This window comes from Strigops habroptila, chromosome 7 (assembly GCF_004027225.2).
Source record: "Strigops habroptila isolate Jane chromosome 7, bStrHab1.2.pri, whole genome shotgun sequence".
Taxonomy (NCBI): domain Eukaryota; kingdom Metazoa; phylum Chordata; class Aves; order Psittaciformes; family Psittacidae; genus Strigops; species Strigops habroptila.
Window position 1 is genome coordinate 12,814,055 of NC_044283.2, and position 22,391 is coordinate 12,836,445.

Here is a 22,391-nt window from a genome sequence, read left to right on the forward strand (position 1 = left end):
TCGCAAGCAAAGCCTGGGCCTGGGAACTTTAAGCAGCTATTCTGTTCCTTTCTGACAAAATAATGAGCTTTTAAATTGTATTAGTGTTTACAGCTGTCTGACAGGGATAGCAAATGCTAGTAGCTGAGTTACTCTGCCAACCCCGTGTCTAATTGTGTGCTACAGTAGGGTGTGACACAGAAAATCAAACAGGTAAATCTTTCTCAGCACACTGTTCGCCATGTGCAGGGGTCCCCATCTATGGGGATGGCAAGCCCGGTACGGGGCTATCACACCCAGCCCACCGGGCCCCGGTGACTTCGCTTGATTCGGAGTGGGGGGAAGTTTCCCGGAGCAGAAGCAGGTCCTGGGGCACCGGCCGAGAGTACCGCGATTCGCGGCGGCAGCGACGGCGTTATCGGGGCTCCCCCCGCCGCTCGGGGCGGGGCTGCCGCCTCCCGAGGGCGGGCCGCCGGTGACAGCTGGGGAGGGAGCGCGGCGCCGGCAGCGAGGTGCGGCTGCCGGGCGGAGACTCGCCGCCAGCTTCGCCGCTCCGGCCGCATCGCTCCAGCGGGTCCCTCCGGGGCACAAGTGGGACAGGGGCTTGGCGGGGCCCTGCCGCCGGTGCCGGCCGCGGCGCGGGTGAGTAGCGGCGGCGGGAGGCACGAGTGGGTGATGCGGAGACAGCGCGGGGGACGGGGTGGGGGAGGGAGGACTGGAGGATGGGTGGGTGGATGGATGGAGGATGCTGCCGCGCTCGGGGACTTTGATCGTGTGATGTGCCCGAAGGGAAAAAAGTGCAGCCTGGGGTAGGGTGAGGCCGTGCCCGGCTCCGCTCGTCCCTCCGTGCCGGTGACCCGACGGGCGAGGAAGCCCCGGGAAGGGCGCCCGGTCATTGGCGGGGCTGGGCGCTGCCGGTCCTCGGGCGGGGACAGGCAGCTCCTAACGGGGCTTCCCACCTGCCCCGGCTCTCCCGCAACCCCTCGCAGCGATCAGTCAACCGGGGCGCGGCCGCGGCCGCGGCGGGGAAGGGAGAGCCCCGGTCCCCCCCGAGCTCCGATGGGCTGCCCCTGCTCACCCATCGCTGCCGGCCGGCCCGGCAGCCGCCGGTACCTGTGGGAGGACGGGAGAACGGTGCGGCGTGTCCCGGCCCGGCCGGAGCTCTGCTCCCCCCTCTGCCCCGGGCTTTACCTGGGCTCAGGCGGGCGGCCCGGGGCGGCGGCGGGGGGTTGGACCGGCTCTTGCAAGCCGAGCCCCGGTGACATGGGTTGTCTTAAGAGCAAACCTGAGGCCTGCCCTTGGAGGGCTGGCAGGATGAGGCCTTTTTTTTTTGCAGGGTGCTAGCTGGCTGATATTTACATAATACCCCTGCGTAAGGGTGACCTCTTCCCTAATTGGAGGCTTCCTTTCCATTTTCTATGGCAACACTACAGAACAGATCACTCCTGGGGGTTGGATGAGAGGAGTATCTGCACAGGATAATTTTTCTTTATTGGTTGCCCATTAAGCTTCGTTTGTCCTAGTGAATGGATGAGATTTTGAGAAAAGTTCTTTCCCTCAGCCCTTAAACCAGCCATCAGGCCTCTAAGTCGCTGCGGATTTATGGGATCTCCATTTAGAGAGGGGATGGAGTGGACACAGGTTTGACAAGCAAGAATCGGTTTTGATAGGTATTTACAGATTATCAGTCCTATATTACTAGCCTGACTGATGACTTCCCTGTACACTGTCTAATCAAACCATCCTAGAAATTATGTTAATTCAAACAGATGGTATTTAATTTTATTATTTATTTTAAAAATTAATAGGATTATTAGAAGGAAATTCTAGCACATTTTGTAAGGGGGAAGAAAATGAGTTCCTATTTTGTTTCAAGATTCCCTTTGCTCCCTGAGATCCCTGCTCTGTGCTTAGGACCCATCAGGTATACACAGCAATGCCTTTTCTTACATGATTGGTCTCACTGAGGGTAAGCATGACGTGCATATGTATTTATGCAGGAATGTGACTCTGTAATGCTCATTGGGGTCTGCTGTATTTCATCTCCATGAGATGCCAGTTTGTTTCAGGTTTTATATGGCTAGGGGTGAATACGCTGTGCATTGGTTTTCCAAAGCCTGCTGAAAACAGATGTTTTCTGATTGTAAGACACAGTAATTCATGGTGCATTTAGGCAGGAAGGGTTTTATGAAGACTTAAATTCCACTTAATTATCTTTTGAGATGGTGCTTTTATTCTGCATTGAAAATTTGCATGCCTTACTATTAATAATGCTAAAATTAGTTCTTCTAATACAGGAGCTGTGATAGTAGGGCTTAGAACATTTGTTTTTACTCTCTGCTCTGTATACGTTTCTTGGTCTGTTGGGATAACTTTGTTTCTTGTACCTGAGGTGGTTTGGGGTTTTTGTTTTTGGATGGATGCAGGTAGTGAGGATGTTAATACAATGTGAATAGATACATTGGCATTTTAAACAGAAGGGCCAAGAATCTTGGACCTTCCAGAAGAGGTGGTTCTCCTCATGGCTAGAGAGACCACTGTTTGGAGAAATGCTCTACAAGTTTAAGCAGACCACCGCCTAGGACTCCTTCACTAGGGCACTGAGTCTTAAGTCTGCTATGGGCTGAGGTAATAGTACTGTAAGAGTCCATTGGTATAGTGATTTACACAAAGTGTTTAAGTACTCCATCAAGCAGATAAAGGCTTTTTTGTTTTTGTTTTTGGAAATGCTCTGGGCAATGCTCGCTCTCCACTTAAATATATGTTCCTTTAGTGTCTTAGATTGTTGTTATGGGAACACCAGAGTTGGAAATATCCTCAAAAGAGGCCATGGGTTGAACCTGAGAGAAAAATGAGGCTTGAATTGGAGGAAATGTACTCTGTTAAAATATTCACCTTAGCACACAGTGATAGAATACAGGTTCCTTGTGATTTTTCTCTTAGAGGTCAATCTCATTCAAACCCACTTTTTGTTTTCCATACTTAGTATATTTGTGTCCCCAGCACCATCTTTGTTGCAGTTTATCCCAGCTCTGCTGTCAGTTTCTGCTTTTAAATATTATTTGTCAACATATAAATGTTTATAGTTATTTTCATGTATAGATTTTTTTGGTTTTTTTCTGGTGAAAATCAAATTATGACAGAAAGAAGGAGATGTAGGAGTAGCAAGTGTATTGAGGAAATAAATGGGCCCAGGCCAGATTTCTGGGCAGCGTAAGGCCAGCTTTCTGGACAGTGTAAGGCCAGCTGGAGCTGGCATAAATAGGTGCCAGGGAACAGAAAATAATGAGGAATATGAGATTGGATTGCCTCTTAGTATAGAAGCAAGGTTGGTTGCATGCTGTCTCCTGTTAAGAGGATGTATGGACATGTACCACTGACTACTGCATCTCGATTTATCTATTTATTTATTAATTTTGCTCTAAGGTTGCTCTGTCATCAACAAAACGATTAAATCCTTCCTCATGTTCTTGTCTGTAATCCTGACTTTTTTTTCTTCTCAACTTTCATTAACTCTATTCTGCTCCATTTTGAAGGGGCAATATGCAGCCTTAATTGCAGCTTTGTGTACTGAGATGCACAAACACATTCCATCTCTTTTGTTTTTCATTAAAAAGTTCCATTCTTAGAACAGTTGCTGATTTATGGTACTTATTTCAATGTTACTCTGCATTATTCAGAAAAATCAGTTTCTTAGTCATTGTTCCATAGTTTATTCACATTACAATAAGATATCACAAGTTCATGATCTAAGAAAGTGCTTTTTTACCCTCTTGGGAAGGCTTTCCTTTTATGGAAATTTTGTAACTTACTTATATTGAACATTTCCTGAGATCTTTTTAAATATAAAACTTTATCAGCCCTAACTTCAATAATATGAAAAGTATCTGTAGCAGTTCAATAAAAATGGCACAGATTCATTCTCAGTGGGGCAAAATGGAACCATAGTAGTGGTTTAAACTAATTTTTAACTCATTCTTTTTCAGTGAATCTTCCATCCCTTGCACATTATTATGAATCATAGAACTTTTTTTTTAGCATATGGTATGCTTTCATAGGCCTTTCTTTGAAATCACTAGAACTTTAAGTTGGTTACTTCCTTACTTGCAACCTTCCATCATCTAATAAGAATGGCAGCTTAAGAGAAACTTCTGCTATGTGCTGTGATAAGTGAGGTCTTCCCCTCTTCCTTCTTCAACATAACGCCAGGCTCATAGACCTGATATTTCGTTCCACAGCTGCCTTTGAATTTGGCATATTCTTTCTTTGCCATATAGTTTCTCAAACACATGCATAAATGTAAATAAACAGGAATTTGGGAAGCTCCCACCTGCAGCTATTAGGAGTGAATCAGGTGCTTGATGTAATGACAAATACAGTGTGAAAGGTTGTTTTTCCTGTTATTCCAATTTTGTTGGGTTTTTTAGGCACAAAAACTTGTAGTCCCTGTGCATCTTGTTAACAGTTCACAATGGGAAATTATATGTCAATAAACAGTGAGGTATGGAGTGGTAATTTGTAATTTATCTTTCTATCCTCCAGTTTTTAGAGGTGTGCCTAATACATATTATATAAGACCATATATGCATGCACACACATAGTTGTTTTAGTGCTCTCCTATTAACATAGTTAACCTAATAACCTGATTAACTGAAACCAGTTTCTAAAAGTGAAAATGTGGAAGTTAAGCAAAAATCACTTACATGCTAAGATGCTGAGAAATAGTAGACTTTTAAAGTATTGATTTTGTCCTCTTCAAAAAGCCCAGTCCACACTGGTTTGCTTTGCTTTGGTTTTGCTTTGTTTTTAGTGGGAGGTGGTTGAAGAGCATCTTTGTTTTGTTGATGACAAGAGAACTTTAATGTAAATATTACATTTTGTTTACTGCAGGTGTTTTTAAAAACTATATATTTAGTCTGTGGTATTCTGTAATCAATGTAAAATTAAGAGGGGAGCTATTTATATTATCAACTCTTTGTGTATTTCCTCCTGTGTTGCTTACTTGTGCTCTACCAAATGCTGGATGTAGCCACAACCATAGGAGGATAAGATGTCTTTCATAACTTTTTGAGGTTTTCTGCTGTTTTCTTCTTGTTTTCAGCCCACCTTATCAGTATTTTGCCTGTTCTTTAGCACTCTACCTGTAAGAAAAGTGGGAACTGTTTGAGAAAGTGTATTTTTCATCTTTCTCAGTGCCATTTTAATTTTCATCCTCTTGGATAACTGACAGTTGTCCTCTGTTCCAGCTGTCTTTGGCAAGACATTGGTATTGAACATTTTTAGTTGCTCTTATGATAGCCGTTACCTTTCCATTCAGTGCGGAAGTGTTACTAATGTCACCCGGCTGTGTTTTGCAGTTTCACTTTTGTTTTAGCGCTGCTGTTAAGCACATGCTGCAGATGAAATGCATGGCATCCTGGGTGTAACCTCAGTAGATGATGTCCCTTTAGCTATGGTCAGCACGGTTGTCAGCCTTCATTATGGGCACTATCTGCATATCTGATTGCTTTGACTTCATTATGCAGGTGAGGAGGTGATTTCCCCTTCCCCCCCTACCCTGTGAGTATAATGCACTCAAGTTTAATCCTAACATTATCTATGTATTTTAAGATGAGGTGAGCCAAGTGGCATATTGGTACAATTGAAACTGAAGTATTATTATTGTTGTTATTTGTATTGTGAGAATAAGAGTGAGCCACTGCAGAGCAATCTTTCTTGGGTTCTTCCAAAATTATCTTATTTCTCTTCTTAATGATCAAAACAAGGAACACCTTATCTATCTAAAGTAGACCTATTTTAATAAGACTTTCCAAAATGTCAGTGATCACAAGGCTAAGATTTCATCTTCTTTTTCTGTTTTCTCTCTAGAGCAGTATCCAGCATATGGTAACTGTTTATTTACTGTACCATGATGCTTCTATTTATGCTAAGAAAGTGTCCAATATTTTGCATTTCTTCTCACTAGCTTGCATTTGAACTGCCATCCAAAGGTACAAGCTTTTTTCACTTGTGAACGCCTAATTCTCTGAATAAGCATGTTCTCCATGTTTATAAATACTTGTGTCAATGTGATGCATATGTATTCTGAGTCTAATCGGGACACATTTCTGGGGTGGAGGTTTTACTTTGTGAGACAGTGATTCCCATTCTGTTTGAGTCTCTAACCTCCAGTATATTTGTGACTTTGGAGTAACTCCTTCATGTAGTTCTTTCTTCACTATGTGGATGTAAATACACTGTGGTCCCTATCAGAATGGAGAGAGTGACTTATAATGTGTTGCTTCTCTAAATTGCTTAGAAATGAGAGATGAAACCCCAAGAACACAGCTTTTTCCCTATCAAGGTGTAAACCACCACTTTCACAATGTTTGTACCTTATGTTGAACTACCTTGAGTCACATTTTGGCATTTCCTGTAGAACAGATCATGCCTTGATCATTCATTGCTAAATTTGTTAGGTATAGACTATGTTATAATTATACTCTTCCTAATTTAGTGTAGCAGAGCTTTACTTTATGGAGAAGAATTCAGTCATATTTCCTCTCATATCCTTTCCTGAACTCCCTATTTCTTAAACCAAAAAGAATGATCTGCAAGTGCATTTTATCCCAGCTTTGTATATCAATGTTCTTTGATACTTGCTCATTTTAAGAAGGATCGGAGTGAGAACCTAGCTACACTATGGCAAAAGAAAATAATTCAGCCGACCAATAAGGATGATGGACTTAATTCTCACAAAGACAGACTTCAGCTTTTCTGTGCAGTATAGTCCTTCTAGAAGATAATCGTCCTATTAGCTTTTTCATGTGGCTTTGGCCGCTACCATGTAGGATGGGGAGGGAGGGTGGGATGCTGTGCCCCGACAGTGTCTGTTCTGGTAATTCTGAGTCTTTTAGTAAAATGGCAAACACTTACTAAAAACTTTAATTACATATGCTGTAGCCTGGCTTCCTATTGAAATGAGGCTTAAATGCTTCTGCTGTCTCTTAGTCACGTATGACTGTTTTGTGTATTTGTTGGCCAATTTCAAAGTGCATTTGTGAAAAAAGAGTTGCAGTCTCAAAGATATGTCTCCTGCTCCAGAACTCAAGATGTTTATACTTGACTGGGAAGGTTAGATGAGCCTTTTTGCATTTTTAATCCAGTTTCACTGTTGAATGGCACTAACTTGTATTCTTTGCAATGAGTTACCTCAAAAAGTGAACATTTTGGGGCTATTTCTTTTATTCCTGACACTTCATTATATTCCATTATTAAAGTTTTCTGGTTTGCCTTTTTGGTTTTTTCTTCTGTTTGTTTTTTAAGGGATTACCCTCATATGTTACAATTTCACAGGATTTTTTAGCTTCTACATTCTACCAGCCAGGAATTTAGGGCTATTACTGCCTCTTGTAGTAAAACCAAAAGCTTTCCTGCATTCAGCTAATTGTACCAACACTGCCTTTGCGTTAATAACAAATATTCTGTGTATATATTGTTTTTTGCAGATATTTTTTTCTTTCTGTTTTCCATTGTGTAAGAAATCCTGAAATATTTTGAGTTTTCTTCCACTTTTTCCCATCTTTTCACCTTAGCCTTTTCTAGGTGTTTTCTAGTCTAGAAGATAGATGACTGTTTCTGCACCACTGTGGGGACCATGGTCAGATATATCTGAGGTAGATTTAGTCTATCTAGTTAGTTAGTTATTAGGAATCCAGCTATTGGGTGAAAAAGCGGTGGTTTCTAAGAGAAAAACAGTAAATACAGAGAACTTTTGTGTGCAATTCATAAATGTGCACCCAGAAAGCACTTCAAGGATTAGCATAGAGATAAGAATGTTTGTGGAGACAGCATATCTAACCAACTGAATGAAATAGAAGATTCCTGCATACTAGCACATAATTTCATAATAATGCCAGATTATGCTTTATGAGGGAATGTATTGGAGATGTGTCTGATTTAAACAGTGTTTAAGCTCTCATCATAGTACTTAGTATGCTTAATGTATATATTGTCCAGGAACTGAAAGAGGTTAATCCTTCAAAGAGCACAAAAGCAACACAGGTTTCTAATTGTTTACTGTTTCCTCACATAAAGCAGAAGAGTATCTAGAACTTTTAGAGGGAGGTGGCCCCATATCACTGCAGGTAATAAATACTGTGCATTTCTTACAGTTCTAGATCTGTAAATCTAAAATCCTATCAGATGTCAGTAAAGCAGAGCCTTAAATATCATTATTGTCAGGAACAATAATTCTCATCTGAAGAAAAAGCAAAATGCACTGCAGGTTTGCTCTTCCATATCTAGTATATCTAGATCTTGTGCTTCTGTTGCAAAAATCCATTACTGGTTCAGCTGCCAGGATCAGCTGTAACTGGCATGTGGAGCAAGGGAGCTGGAAAAAATCCATGGTCCTGCACTGGAATGCAGTAATTGCCAGCTCCTTTCTGGGATCTGGGACCATATGCATGAATCTATCACAGCATGAAGCTTAGATCTGCAGAATAACTAGCCTGCTCTAGTTATTTCAGATACCCTGTAACAACCTCTCTGTTTCCCAAGGAAATTATTTTTATATATTGCTATATAACTATGTTGGGAGAGGGAAAAATTAAAATGGATGATATATTCTGAACTGTAGGAGAATAACTATTTCCATGGTCAGTTTTCTTGCAAAAAACAAGTCTGAAGAAGCTGTATGGAAAGTAGGTAAGTCAATAATCATGAGGAAGATGCTGAAGGAGATGAGCGAGTTAAAAGAATATGCTATAGCGAAAATAAGAAAGAGTAGGCGTCTATGTAGGCAGCTTTGTTGATGGCAAAATGCTACGTGTTCTTATTTTGCTGTGTGCTTTTTCATGATGGAGGAATGGATGTTCTGCACATTTTAAGCAATGTCATTCTGTTTTCTGCTGTTACATTTTTTTTTCCGTATGTGGAAGGAATCATAAAGGCTTCGTTATATTCTTTAGTAATGAAACTGTACAACAGGAAACTCTTGTTTTGAGAGTTCTTGAATAACACAAACCATTTTTTCCTTTTTCTGTTTTATATTGCTGGAGATACAATTCACCCTACAGGTGATAGAAATGTTGTCATGGGTTCTTTCTTGCAAGGGTTGTAGGTTTTTAAATAATAAAATAAGAACCCTCTTGGAACTGACTGGTTTGGTTCTGACCTCAGCTCCAGTCTGTATAACCTGAATCCATCATCCATACATCCATCACCTTTGTCACATGTGTTCTAGATTTACATTGGATGTAAATAAAAAATAGTCTAGGCAGAGAGGTTGACTGTGGTAGTTGCACTCATTGTGACTGCGACCAACAGCCTTACCTCTGTGTATAGGAGGAAGTGCTACAGTTTTAGACGTTTGAATACATATATATCCTTCTTTTATCTGGAATAAATTCTAATAATCAGATTTCCCTCCTTCCCCCCAACTTTTAGCATGGCCCATGGTACAAGTACTTCTGACTGATGAAAACCGTCTTGAAAAGTGGGACTGTATGTGCTTGTATGTGTTCTTAAGATTTTAGTAGAGAAATGTGACTTTGGGGCCACAGTCCAAAACTTACAGTGGTTGAAGAGGTGCACAGACTGTCTGTCCTTTTGGTATAAAATTAATGCACTACATTAGTGAATTAGAACTTTTTAGAATAAATTCTATCAAATTGTATTGTAATTCTGAGACTCCTTAAACTTGACTGTGAACATCCATTTCACAAAGCTTCATGTTATCCATGCCTGTGTTGCTGGGACTTTGTTGTGCTTAATTTTGCAGTCAGTTCAAGGCAAGTTCAAGAGCTAAGCCCTTCTCATTTGAACTGCCCTAGAAGTAGCATTCTTAATCTGCCAATGTGTTTGACTTCCAACTGCGTGTGCTCTCTGTTTGAGTCTGTTCTATTCAGTGGCAGACCTCAGGTGTGGATGAAGTTTTTTAGAAGGGGGACTGTATGTGTAGAAGGTACTGGGGATGCACAAGCAATTTGGTGTTTGTTTATAAACCTCAGAGGTGTTGATAGGTCGTGGGGGAAACTTCCATGTGCTGTACTGGCAGAATACAGTTACTGGCTTTGTGATATTGTCAGTATTGATAATTGCTGTAGAATCTGACAGACTGACACTTTGGGTGCAGGATTTACTCTCCGCATCATAGTCATAGAATCATAGAATCATAGAATCACAGAATCGTAAGGGTTGGAAAGGACCTTAAGATCATCTAGTTCCAACCCCCCTGCCATGGGCAGGGACACCTTGCCCTAAACCATGTGGCTCAAGGCTCTGTCCAACCTGGCCTTGAACACCGCCAGGGATGGAGCATCCACAACCTCCCTGGGCAACCCATTCCAGTGCTTCACCACCCTCACTGTAAAGAACTTCTTCCTTATATCTAATCTAAACTTCCTCTGTTTAAGTTTGAACCCATTACCCCTTGTCCTACCACTACAGTCCCTAAGGAAGAGTCCCTCCCCAGCATCCTTGTAGACCCCCTTCAGATACTGGAAGGCTGCTATGAGGTCACCACGCAGCCTTCTCTTCTCCAGGCTGAACAGCCCCAACTTTCTCAGCCTGTCTTCATATGGGAGGTGCTCCAGCCCCCTTATCATCCTCGTGGCCCTCCTCTGGACTCGCTCCAACAGCTCCATGTCCTTTTTATGTTGAGGACACCAGAACTGTACGCAGTACTCCAAGTGGGGTCTCACAAGAGCAGAGTAGAGGGGCAGGATCACCTCCTTCGACCTGCTGGCCACGCTTCTTTTGATGCAGCCCAGGATACGGTTGGCTTTCTGGGCTGCAAGCGCACACTGCCGGCTCATGTTAAGCTTCTCGTCAACCAACACCCCCAAGTCCCTAGTAGATTTTTGGATGCCAAGAAGTGGGTAAGCATTTGAAGCAGGAGAATTCTTATAGTGTATATATGCAATGTTTTCCTCATTCTTGCCAGTGAGATGGCTAAGGCAATAACGTAGGTGGTTACCATTGCCCTGTGAGTGACTATTAACAATTTCCCCTATATGGAAAACTGTCAAGTAGATCCTGATTTTTTTTCTTCTTTTTTTCAGGTAAATATTTTTGGTAACCTTAGCTGAGATGTTATGGCTCATTGACAGCAATATGGTTCCTTTGGGAATATGGTCCTGCACACCCACTCACAGTTCTCTGACTGCAGATCCCCTGGTTTGTTCCTGCTCTTCTCTCCTTGCCAGCAAGGACTCTTGTAGTGCCACATCTGTCCCATTTGAATTAGAGCCAATTGTACAAGATCAAATGCTTTCTAGCTTGACATTCCTTTACAGAGACTTCATCCCATCCATTCTAGCGTTTTTAGCTCTTCAGAGTTTTTTAAAGCATATCCCAGCATCAACTTCTGTGCTGCATCAAAGCTTATAGATCATATTGAAGCATTATATACTGTGATTCTCTGGTTTGTTAATATCATTCTGTATTGCAGTATCTAGGGTTGTTTTTCTTAGGTGACCAGGATGTTGGAGAAATGGTGCCAACCTTGTGGCTGAAGACTTAAATGCTCTTTAAATCCATATGAACTAATAAATAGCTGAGTACAAGAGGAATGTGGGAAACAAGTTAAATACTGGCTTATAGAGTTGTAGAGTGGTGCTGAAGACTGTCAGCCCTTGGTTCTGTCATCTGGGCTTCAAACTGGATTGGATAGTACGTATGCAGATGTGAAAATGAAGCTTTAACCTATAACCATAGCAAGCAGTGGTTCAAAACGAGCTCTAGATCTGAGATTTATTTTCTGCATGCTGTTAGTAGTATTTGCGCTAATAAACAGCTTAGAATTAGAAATATTGGTCTCATTGGGACTGTCAGGTTAAAATAATGTTTGTTTCTAGCAATGTATAGTTACAAGCAAATCAATTAAATATCAAAGCTGCATTATTTAAGTAGTTTAATTAAATTTTGCGGTTCTTTCTCTGGTTTTGTGAAGTTGGAGCAGACTGGCGAATGCTGTGGCCTTTGTAATCAAAGACATATAAACTTTTTTTTTATTGCAAGGAAAAAAAGAAGCATTTCTCATAACATTGGGATGCATGGGAGCCTTAACCTGCAAGATGTGGCCAGACTTGTATATTTACATGATTTTGCCTTGGGTGTGCCTGTAGTGAAGTTGTGCAATACATTTCAGAATTGATGCCAAGAGGACTGTAGCTGTAAGAGACATCTACTGTCTGCAAGTTGGATTGGAATTTGACTCTGCTTCTGTTCCAGACTATGTGTGTGGGGAATAAGTCTCTGTACAGAGATTTATTTAATCTTTTAATGTCAGGGGAGTTTGATCTGCTGCTTCTGTGTTTGGTATGCTCACTGTGGAAGTATGTCAAAGAGACAAAACTATCACCCTGTTCTTGATAATGCAGAAATCACAGTTCTCAAAACTGGTTCTTGTTTAGTTATCCTTCTGCCTACCCACATGGCAAGAAAAGAATAAATTCTTTTGTCATCCTTCTACATGAGATACTGGGCCAGTGGGAAAATGCCATGTTCATAATGTTAATCTGTATGTAAATTGGAGTTCAGCTTTGTATTTTCTAACATGGCTAAAACTCACTGTGTTTTTGATAAGTAGAAATTGTATTCAGATGTTTCATGTCTCCATACAATAATCTGCATATCATTTTATACTTAGTTGATACTCCTTCTCTTCTTCCTTCATAGTATGATTTCTCAGTTATTGAAGTTTTCTTCCTTCTTTATTCATCAAGCACCGAGCCTTCTGTGTAACTTGAATTTCAGCTTTTTCTGAAGCTTATTTCATTCTACATTTCCTTTTTACATTATTGATTCTTTTCTTCCATTGAGGTTATTTGTCTCTGTAGGATGGAATATGCATTTCAGTCTGCACCAATTCACATCACCTGTATGTGAATTAGTGTAATACACAGTTACTAATATTAATGTCTTCTATCGTGCAATTTTAATCATAAATGTTAATATCAGATTCAAATATACCCATAAAATACCAAAGAAACACATTTTCAATAAATTTTACTGCTGCAAAACATGGGATTTATCTTTCTGAATTCATCAGCTTTCTACTTGAAGATCATGTTGTGTTGGATAACTTTAAATTTAGAGAGAATTTACAGTGGGTTTGTTTGATAAAATTTTCTGAATTGCCCTTCCACTAAGAAAGGTAACCATTTTTTCTTTCTTGTTAGTGGCAAGCTACTTAGTTCCTAATTTCTGATTTTGCTTTCAGTTAGCTTACTATTAACTTCCTTAATACTTTTTTCTTTTTCTTTTTCTGAGTGAGTGTAACCATCCTTCTAAATTTTAAATGTTACAAATATTTATTCAGCTTTGAAGCTCAGTTTGAAGCTCGGTCCACGTGCTGAGTCATTGTTTAATGTCAGTTTTTCCACTGTTTGTATTGTTTGCTTCTTGGACATATAGATTAGCTTTCTTTAGCTTGGGAACAATGCTAAAAATCAGTCTTTGAATCTATCAAAGCAACATTTATCAACAATTATCTTTAGACTTTCCTACTGAATCTGTCACCTCATTGTGCAGTATATGATACACACAAAGCCCGAGGTGAGTGGAGCTTCTGAGATGGTTCAGCATCTGGCTCTTGTGCAATTCCTCCCAATGACCAGGTATGGCACAGGATTCCTCTCTCCCAGACTGAGCTGCTTTAAAATAAATGTGTGTTATGTGAACAACCAAGCCAATGCTGAAATTACTGATAGATTGGAGACAATGTACAATATTGCAACTTTGGAGATACGTTCAAATGCTGTCATATTTAATTGCTATTTTTCTGTTTTAAGTTTGAAAGATTGAAAGTAACAGATTAATTGCTGAATATGGTGGGAAACAAGATAATTATCTTCTGCTTCCTTTTCATGTTGCTTTTACACTTTCACAAAGGGCAGCTTTCTATGTTTCAGATGGTACTTTAAGGCATGAAAATCTTGGCAACAAAAGTCTTCACAGAAAGCTTTTATATGAGGCAGGTTGCGTTAAATGTAGTGTTTACATTGCATTCTCATGGTGCAGAAACAGTGTCTTAACTGGTAGGTGCACCACATGGTGGAAGAGATAATGGGATTCATATTCTGTCTCATTCCTATCACAGAATAGAATCTCTGATCTATTTGTATGCAATAGTTAAACACGCTAAGGACACAGATTGCCAGTCATCAAATCTGCTGTTCTCTTCCCTTCCTCCCATAGGTTGTATTCTTCTCTTCTTTTGCTAAAAAGAGGCCATTCTTTGGTTTTTTCTGTCGTCATGGTTTGGGTTTTTTTTTTGATAAAATGTTTAAGTAAAATAAATGTAAACTGTTTTTCTTTGAGGCATCTCATCGTTTCCTTTATGAAGAGCTAAATCAGTGGAAGAACTTTGCACTGGACTATAGCCTTAGCTTTGTGGGAAAATAATTAACTTTTGAAGCCAAGATACTATGTTTATGGTCTATTGGTCTTGTTTGGCTTTGGGAATGCCATGTCTCTATTCCTGGTATAGTCGCTGTTCTCTGAATCTTTCAATCTGTGAACCGGATATAGCAACAGAGAAAAGCATCCTAATGCCCAGAGAAAATGTGATGATCTGAAACTGTATCTATTTGAACTGCATTTTTAGTGCTTTTCCTGTATATACAGTATTGGTAGACACAGTGTAAAGAAAACAACTAGCGACACTGAAATTCAAACTATTTGTATACATATATAATTTTTTGCATTATGAACATTTATTGAGATGATCTTCAAGCTGACAACCCTTTCAGTATAGCCAAATCTAAAAACAATGGGTAATGAAAGTATGTGATACAGTGAGAAATCACAATGATGAATTCTTAATCTTTTTTCTTTTTATAGTTGAGCCTTTTATTATTCCTATCCTTGTTTCTTGCATCGCCCAAGGCCAGGCCAAGTGGGCCTTTGAGCAACCTGCTCTAGTGGAAGGTGTCCCTGCCTGTGGCAGGGGGATTGGAACTAGATGATCTTTAAGGTCCCTTCCAACCCAAACCATTCTGTGATTCTGTGATTCTATGATATTTCATGCTGTGCTTGTTTTAAACAGTACTGTGATTGTATTTGGCAAGGTGTTTACAGTATGTGACTTGAGTCAAAAAGCATGTTCTGAAAAGCTTCATCCTTTTCCCCGATCCATTTTACCACCTCTGATCTCAACGTGCTCCTTTTTATGTGCACCTTTTGTCACTACAGCTGTCTTTCAGCATGCAGGAGTGAACTGAACTCCTTTCAGTATTTCATTAATGCCACTGCTGGTCAGTTGGCAGATGTTACCGAGTGACCGATGCTCACCCTGGCCCCCGCTGATCCCCAAGTGCCATATGTGTCTGCAAGACAGGTGGCTGAATGCAGGACTCTCGACTGGGGAAGCCCAGCTCTCAGTGGATGCTCTCTAAGAGATGAAGACATTTCTAAGATGGATGAGCATTCTCATAGGTAGATTTTTACAGCAAAAAGAGGCCACTGTGATAATAACTCGCTTACTTAACATAGAATTTGAGACCTAAAAGCATCTTTCAGTATCTTCTGCATTCATTCATTTGCTTTTGAAGTTAGGCATCTGCTCTCTCTGTGAATGCTCTAGTATCAAAGAACTTACTGATTTCTTTACTTACCTAATTACATTGATTACTTATTCCCCTGCATCAGGAATTTCTTCTTATTAACTCTGTGAATATGGCTATATATCAAATATAATAAAAATACAGCTTCTATGTTATAAATATGAGTTAAAGGCAGAAGTTTATTTTTAGGATACTAATTATATTGATGATCAATTTGTTAAACAAAAATGTTCTTTGTGCTGTGAGCAATTTTTACAATGAAATTGTACTCTCATCACTGTGTTGACATGAAAGAGCAGGGAACTTGCTGGCAGGCATATCTGGGTTAGGCTCATTAGAAGCTCCTAAAGCAGGATTACATAAGTGGGACCCTATCTCCTCAAGTTAAGTATAGCTCTGTAGTTTAGTCTAACATGTGGCTACCGTAAAATCACCCAATATTGACTGACGGTAGTAGTCTGATTTGTTCACCTTTTCAGTGCGATGATTAAAAACAAAACAATGAAAACATAAAAAAAATTCACACGTGAATCTTTAATTGAATTAATTGTGATTTTATTGCTGTTATTTAGGGTGGGTGTTTTTTTCTAAACTAAAATATTAACTAGTTAGACTGGAATAAACTTGAAATATGTACAGCATACTTTTAATTGATCTATTTTTTTCTTTAATTGAGTTATAAAAAGAATTTCTTTTTCTGTTTTAGGCTATAATCTTGGAGGATGCTTCAGCAAAAGTACATGTAGTGCTAGCTATAAAAAAATCTAGGTTTGGTTATTGCAACACGTCTATTTCCATTGACTTGAAACTTTTTTTAAAAATCTTAGCTGTAAGGCAAACAAAAGAAACCTGAAAAATTGGAAGATTTTATTTTCAAATAATTTTTATAAACACTTATTTAAAATAGATTTCCTTAAGTTCCCTTTTTTAATTGTGTTGCCAGGCACAGAGCGGCATTTGGGAAGGACTTGTGAAAAATCACATGTTCTAGTTACCTAATAAATTTTAAACAATCTTGGCTTTCTGTTTGCTTCTCAGAAAAACATCGTCTCAGATCGCATCTGTAAATATAGCTAATACTTTCTTTGCTTCCTCTTGAATTTTCGTTGTTTGGAACAAGGGCTACCCTATACTATTAATTTTAGCTTTGTTGTCAAGGCAATAAATGTGATAATGCATCCAGTATGCTCTAGCATGTGTTAAAATTATTGTAGACAGGCGACATATGCTTTAACAAGATGTGGCATTGCTAGCTTGAGCCTGTCTCTCCTTGAGCTTTTTATCTGTACCAGCTTAGGTGATTTTATAGATGATGGATTTTTTCATCTGGACGAGACTCTTACAATATTGTAACAGCTGTGGTGTTAGAATCCTGTAATCCCTAGATAAAGATAGCATGCTTATGTGATGAGCAGTGCTGTTTTCAGCTGGTTCTCTTGAGCATTTCTGGAATTCCAAGTAATAATAATCATTAATGCAATTAATGAACTACTTTGTCCAGGTAAGTTTGAATTTGATTGCTTTTCAACTCATACAGTACCTCATGCTCCCCTTAGTGTATTTGATTATATGTTTAATACCTTGATAGATGCTCTAGAAAGAAGTACTGTAATAATAACTATTTTCACACAAATTTTTATTTTGCAGTAAGCGAATTAACTCCAACTGCCTCTATAGCCTGTAAGGGATTCAGCATTTCTCTTGCTAACTAGATATTTTGCAGGTGTTACTATAAAAATAAGTTCTATAAGAAGTCATTTTATCGAATTTAACTAATCTTTTAAATTATTTACAGTGCAAGATTTGCCAGAAATGCAATGTGTGGCTTAGTAATAGAGATGCAAAGTCACAGACTTCATATTTAAGTTAGAAAATGCGGCGAGGAGCTGTAAGAGAGTGGCTTCTAAGGCCAGCAGCGACAGGGCAGCTCTATTTCTGTCTGGAATTTCCTGGGCAGAATAATGTGCAGAAGATGTACTGCATTGAATTGTTATTGCACACCCTAGGTGGTTACTAAATGTGTCAGATTTACTGTTCATGGGCAGTAACTTCTTTGTTCCTCGAAGTCTTGGCTTCCTCACTAAGCATCACATATGTATAGTGACTGAGTCCAGATTTTTTTTTTTTAAATATATTACTGGCAAATACACAAATTCTTTCTAAGCAGGAAAAGTGAAAATGTGCAGGTAAAATCCAGGTCATTGACGCCTTGCCTTGTGGTTTATATTTCTAGTTCTGAGTGGTCCTTGCTGTGAGACGACCCTTTTCTAATGCTTTGTGCATTAGAATTCCACTAAATTGGAGCACTTATTTACAATGCTTTATTAATGTGAGACAAATTTTATTTACCTATTTAGTTATTTATCCCTCTATCTGAATTTAAATAGCACCTGTGCACTTCTGTTTATCTAACTTTTTTGCTAAGGAGGCTGCTCAGAAGATCTTGGGGTGTTGCTCCATTTTCTTTTCTGAAGTTGGGTTATGTAGTATTCATAAATATACTGGGTCAGTGGGTATGATTGCATCATGGCCTGAATATCAATTTGTTTTCCCTTCATCTGAAACCAAGCAAGATATACTCTTTTTGTTAAAATCAGATCACAGATCACAGTGACTTTACCAGGCCAGAGAGGAAGAAAAGAACAGCAATGTTATAGCAGGTACCTGTACATGCTATATACATGTTATAGCATAGACCTTTGATTTATCTAGAAGTACAGATGACAAAAAGCAGCAACGGAAATGTGTAATGGTGTTAGCATTGTGTATTCTACCTTGTAGAGTGCTGTCATTGTCCTGTAACTCCAGCACATTTTTGCTGAACTACTGGTTTGGACCAGTGCAGTGTGTTTCTCCCATCATTCTGAATACCTTCTTCCCTCTGCTACAGTTCCTTTTTTATGATACTTTGAAAGACAATTATATCCTGTCTTTTCTGTATTACTTTTATTGTTTTAATTTCCATGTAGGCTCATGAAGTCTTTTGAGCCAGAAGTCAGGAGAAATGCTATTCTATGTGCATGTTCTGTTCTCAGCAGTCTCTGATTTGATACTCTACGACCACTGTTGGAGGCAGGACACTGCTAGATGGGGCTGAAACTGTCTGGACCAGTATGGTGGTTCTTAGCAGCACGTGATTCTTCAGTTTCAGTGTAGTACTTAGGCGAGGGCATCTATAAACCTTGGGTATAGTTGTTATCCAAATTCATAGTTGATTTTAGCGGAGTGTGTAACTACAGGAATAAATGAGACAAATTAAAAAAGGGGAAGAACAGGGCATGCTACAATAATAACAATTGTAATAAACTGTTGTGGTTTAAGCTGAACCCAGGACATAAACTTAAAAAAAAAAATCAGGGGGGAGAGAAAGACATGCAGATAAGAAAAGCACAAAGGAAAAACTGATTTTTATCTTTTGCATAAGGAACTAGTCATATCTGATAAGATGAAAGAGTTTTCTTTGTATACACATAAGGATGAATTAGCTCCACTTTAATGAGCATAGCAATATAGTCTGTGTGTATGACACAGACACTTGGCAGTGCTAATGTGATCTGGGCTGGCCTAAGCAGATGATTGCATTTTTGTTGAATTAACCAGAACAGATGATAGGAATGACAGCACAGTGCTGTAACTTCTTAACGGCTGAACTCGAAGGTTTACGCTTTGGGATTTTAAATAAGGAGTTATAATTTAGAGCCCAGGTACTGTTGTATGATTTGTTTTTTACTAAGCTATCTTTTTACTGTGAAATATTAGCTTAATTGTAAAGACTGAGGTGTTTTTGCTGATCGAATTTGCATGTAGCTCTCTCAGCTTTCTTGCTATAAATGCTGCTTGCTTAAGAATAAAACTTTGGAAACTGCTTAAGGTTGAATAAATGAAAATGTAGAGACATTGGTAATAGCCCGTTACCTTTGAATAGTTCTCTTTTCAGGAGATAATTTTAATAAAAATTATTGTGTAGATTATTGTGCCATATTTCTTTATTGAAAATATAATACATTTCCCAGTAAGAATGCCAAGGTAAATATTCAGTTTTTAGGAAGAACTACTGCCTTATTTTTATAAAGCCCCTTTGCTTCACAAAATTTCCTGACAGTTCCCAGCAAGAGAGAGGTCTACAAAAAACCCCATTCACAATAAATTTTACTTAGTATCTGAATACATGCGCACTATTACAAGGCAGTTTTTTTACTCTTTGTGACCAAACCAATTTCTTCTTCCTATAGAGTACTAAAACTGCTCATAAACTATGTTCAGTATCTCATAGGTTAAACCACTGGCTTCTGTTCCCTGCCCTGTGCTCTCAAGTGATGGCTTCCCATTTGTTCGTTGTTCCCGTAGAAGGAAACCATCTCATAGTAATATCCTGATTAAGATATTTTTTAGTTTATCTTTTCAGAAGGATGTTAAATCAACCAAGTTTAATTTTTTAAAGGTCTGTTTCTGAGACACAACTTGTCTGTGCCTGGCCTATCTTACTTAGCCCTGCCACCTGCCCATTTCTGTTGTTATTATATCATATCAAGTCATATCATCACTTTTGCAAATATCAAACATAGTTTTCTTTTACATTATTCTGTAAAGGCCTTGCAGGTATTGGAAGATGCAACACAATGTGCAGAATATTGTCCAGTGCACAAACAAATTAGATCGTTCCTCTTTCTTTAATCTCTTCTCTTTCTAGAAATCTCTGCAGCATTTCTAATAAAGGGTTCAACGTCTGAAAACAATGGGATTTCTTGGAACTGTCTGTACTACTTTAGATGATTTAAAAATCCATTATTTGCCAAATGCACCCATTTACTGCAAATACAAAGGGAGGAGGATGCAGATATTAGCAGTGTTTTGGAACAAGGAGTAGGTTAAATGGTCTTCATTTCTTCCTTCAAACAAAAACAATGAATAGAAAATGCCACTATGTTTTAGTCAGGAATTCTATCTAAAATCACACTAGTATCATTATCAGTCCTTGGGACTGTTTGCAACAAGTAGAAAAGGACAATTCATTCTATTTCTCCTAATTTTTTACAGCTATGACTAATTTTATATTGTCAGCTGGATCACTATGGGTATTTGTAAATAGCTAGAAAAAATGATCATATCTATTTGAATTTTTTTTTTTTTTAATTTGGAAAAATCAGGTGTGCCGTAGGACATTAAATCCTGATTAGATGTTTAATGGGCAGAAGTGGATGAAAAAGCTAGGATTTGGCTTCTGGTATAGATTAGGCCTGAATTACATAAAAGTTTTGGAAACCAACACTGTGAGTGAAAGAGGTTTTCCAACTCCCCTGCCATGCCCAGCTGCTTTTTCTTCTGCCAACTTCTCCTTTGTGCTGGCTCCAACATTTTCAAATTGCAGGATGAATTAGCTCAGAGAGATTGACGAAGGTTAAAGACTGAGAAAAGAGAAGGCCTCACTTTTAGCTTGGATTGGTTCTCTCTTTTGGCTTAGCACAGCTGTGCTGGCTCAAGGTAGGGACAGAACTTTTTCTTTTTAAGGTTTACATGGGTTTAAAGTGTTCACGAAACTATGGCCTTAATTGCAGCATGCTGCAGCAAGGGAATGAACACTCTCACTGTGCATCCTTCTAAGCATTGGCTCTAGTATCACTACCTACCAACTTCTCCCAAGATGATAGTTTCTTCAGGTGTGTGCCTCAGCACTCATCTCTTGTATCCTATTCCTCTGCTTGTGTCTGGTGTTCCTCATGACCACTGTACCTGAGAGCAACAGGTTGATAACTGACTTAAATCACTGATGCTCCACAGCAGCCCCTGCTGAAGTTTAATCATTTCCATTGCTGAATTCTGCGCAGCTCTGGTGGTATGCGCCTCTGTAAAGCTGAGATCAGCGGTAGGGTGTTGGGACTGAGTGGATGTTTGCAGGCTGCAGCAACAGCACCAGGTCATGCTTACATGACCATCAGTAGGTGCTAGTAGTGAGGCTGCAGGGAAAGGTTGTATTCACAAAGATGTTGAATTGCCCAAATCTAAAGGTTCAATTCTTAAAATGTCTGCATAGTAACTTACACTCTGGAAGGGTCTGAGTTTGTGTGTCCATAGCTCGGGTTTTATATTTTTCAAAGTTAATACAGATTTTTCATTGCCAGTCACTGTTCACCTGCGTTTAACCTAACCTGTGTCCCCAAAGGGGAACAAGTCAGTAGGTGTGTCATGCTAACGAATGCTGGTGAATTGGCTGCCTTAAAAAATGCAATTACTGGAATTTTTGCTCAGAAATACAATCAGAAGAAAAGGTAGGATCCTTTTATGTGGTTGTACAAGTCTTTTGTTCAAATCAGAAGTAGTCCTCATACAAATATTATAGGATGCCAGTTCCCTATTGAAACTAGGTCACTTTGTATAAAATAATTAAAGATTTATTAGTCCTTAGGGAAGGACCTAGATCTCTAGACTAATATTTGGGGCCCTCAGTGGAGAATAATGAATCAGTCATTTGCTGGGCAAGCACTGCAATCATTATAATTGCGTGAAGGACTGTTAAAACATGCTCTTCCAATTGTATCCTAACAATAAAATCGACACCTGTTTCAGACTTTTTTAAGAAAAGGGCATGGGGAATTGAACTACAAATGAGGGCTTAGAGCTGTCTTAGGTGGAGATGCCCATCTTAGGAAATCTTAGTTACAGAAATATAACTTATTGCCTGTTTTCTGCAGAGGATTGTGTAGAGAACTTTCCCATATTTTGTAGAGGCACAGGAAGGGCTGAAGTCTGGGTATTCCACTTCCCTTAAGTTATTGGTACCTGAATTGTGTATTTTGTAATGCTGCAATTGCCAAACCCCTCTGTGGATCTACCCCAAAATCATCAACTAAAATCGATGTAACA

The 22,391-nt window shown here is 39.3% G+C and overlaps 1 protein-coding gene across 1 annotated transcript in view; it reads left to right on the top strand.

Annotated features, from left to right (window-relative positions):
- The first annotated feature begins 436 nt into the window (after positions 1–436).
- The window catches only part of JAKMIP1 (janus kinase and microtubule interacting protein 1), a 138,615-nt gene continuing 116,660 nt past the window's right edge, over positions 437–22,391 (top strand). Inside the window, exon 1 of the mRNA XM_030491400.1 lies at positions 437–621. The gene's annotated coding sequence lies outside the window, so the exon portion shown is untranslated. The remainder of the gene's footprint in view (positions 622–22,391) is intronic.